Source organism: Rutidosis leptorrhynchoides, chromosome 1 (genome assembly GCF_046630445.1).
Source record: "Rutidosis leptorrhynchoides isolate AG116_Rl617_1_P2 chromosome 1, CSIRO_AGI_Rlap_v1, whole genome shotgun sequence".
Classification (NCBI taxonomy): domain Eukaryota; kingdom Viridiplantae; phylum Streptophyta; class Magnoliopsida; order Asterales; family Asteraceae; genus Rutidosis; species Rutidosis leptorrhynchoides.
The window spans coordinates 466,580,837-466,583,335 of NC_092333.1; positions in this window are offsets into that span (position 1 = coordinate 466,580,837).

Here is a 2,499-nt window from a genome sequence, read left to right on the forward strand (position 1 = left end):
AATCTCTAGTGTGGGGTTACCCCCGTAACCAACTTAGAATTTTAGAAGTCATGTCCTTAATTTATAAAGTATTAATATTCTTATAGAGAACATTAGGGACAATGTTCTTCTAAGTGTGGGGTAATGGGTAAGGTTTTTAAGGTCGAAGTTTTTAAGTCAAGTAATCATAAAACGCCAGGTTTTGAAAAATTCTTTTGTCCAAAAGTAATTAAGCTATGGATATTGGGTAATTTTGAAAAATTCTTACTTTGTTTTTGCCCAAAAGATCTAATAAAATTGCTAGAAATCGGTTTTCGGAACATTTATTAGAACGGAACGATTAAGCTAGAACTAATTTTTTGTGTCAAAAGATTTCTTTTAAGAAAATATGTCAAAGGCTACACATGATCAAGCACGACCCCTACTCTAAAAGTGAGGAACTTTGGACCCAAAGTATCTGTACGACCCATCAAATTGACAGTACTTTGTTATTTCAATTGATGAGCGTGCCGGTGTACGGTTCAAGTTAGAACTTGGTTCAGACATACGTTTCAAGTCCAATGGTTAGTGAGCACCATACGTGGTGCAGGTGCGATACTCCTTCAGAAATCATTCTGAATATCGAAGACAAAAACCATCTGTTTTCGTTTCCACTCCACGTAATCTTAACCAGACCAACTCACAAAAGGAGTTGATGAATCAGAAATATTCACCCCAAATTCACTCCCAAAATACACCATTCATTCCCCTTTCCATTTCACCAAAGATCCAGATATCAATGAAGAAATAGATCGATCAAATTTGCTTCAAAAGCACTAGTCAAAAGATTCCGAACCCCTGATTGTTTTTGATAGGTCAAAGACCTATTTTCAGTGGATTATCACTTCCTCTCTGGGCACCAGGAACAAAAGACAAAAGTTATGAAGAAAGGGTATGCAAAAAAAAATGATGATTGAAAGAGCAAAGTCTCTAAGAGCAAAGTCTCTAATAAGGCAAAAAGAAACCCGAGAAGATGCCCTGAAGAAGAATGATGGAAGAGCAAAAGAAAATTCTAGACAAAGTCTTAGCAAAATCCGCCTCTTTCGAAGAAAACCTTTACAGAATTCTCAGCCATTATCTATCCAAAGTGGATACTCTGAAGAATCAAAGTCTATCAATTCTCTCAAAAATCGAAAGATCTGGATCCCTTTCACCAAAACTCATAAATTTCCAACCAAAGCCTGTAACCCGTCTTCCTCTTGAAAGAATGCCTAGGAAGAAGATCAGTGTCATCCTTACTTAACCGGTGGAGATATCGATGCTTTACCAAGCCTATGATGAGAACTGTTACACAACTGGCTTCTGAGCGACAATACAATTAGAATAGGACACCCTAAACACTTGAGTGATATGAGTGATCCGTCAGTGAGGAGCCTGATCATGTATACTCTACATCTGAGAGTTGGGAAGTACACCTTTTTCACTATGGACGAAACTGAAATCTAACGACCAAATCATCGAAGTTCAAAACTTTTTCTAATACTTTCGAAAGATGAACCGACTTCTGATGAAGACATAATAAAAAGATCTACGGGTAGGGCAAAGAAGAATCCATTAGAAAGATCCCGATATTTCAGCTTTCTTGCTTGAGGACAAGCAAAGCTAAGTGTGGGGTATTTGATATCGGGCAAAAAGTCACGTTTTTACCCCCTAAATCAGGCCCTAAAACAATAAAGATTAAAACTTTGTCGGCAAAATTATCGCTTTTTTGGTTTATTTTATAGATTAAGTAATTACAAAGGCGATGCAAAAAGAATCAAGTAAAACGGAGCTAAAACGAAGAATCTAGAGCGAAAACGGTGAAAGACGAGAAATCAAGTTACGATCCAAGGAACAAGGCTGACCAGGCAACAAATGCGGCTTGTCATACGGCTTGCCATACGGCTTGCCGTATGGGTACGCCATGCCGAATATGTGCCACCAAGCTGTCTGCCACCCGGATACGCCTTGCCGGATACGGCTTGCCATACGGCTTGCCAGCCGTATCCGGCAGAAAACTTTGCCTATTTAAAGGGGCTCTCTCCATTCATTTTCAACACAATCAACTTGCAACACAATTCATATTTTCAATCTTTTTAGGTAGTTTTTAGCAGTAGTTAGTTAGTTTTTATTTTCCGGAGGATATCCCGACGAGTCCCTCGGATCCCGGGCAGATTAAGTTTGGCTTTTTCAGGCTTTTATCCGGTACGCCTATCTTTTGTATTAAACATGTACTCTTACTTTTTATGTTTAATAAAGCGTTCTAATATTGCCATGATAGCTTAATTTATCTGTATGTTGCCATGATAGAAGTTTGGGTTAGCGTAATTATGTTAATTTAGTACGGTTATTGTTATACTGCTGAACTAGGAAGTCTGATAGATTTGTATGCTAGCATCTTAAGGATTGACCAACTTAGGTTGTGATCAGGACTTGTCCACCTATATGAAATTAGCTACTTCATAGGATTAAGACCCCTAGTTATACTGTATCTGAAGATTC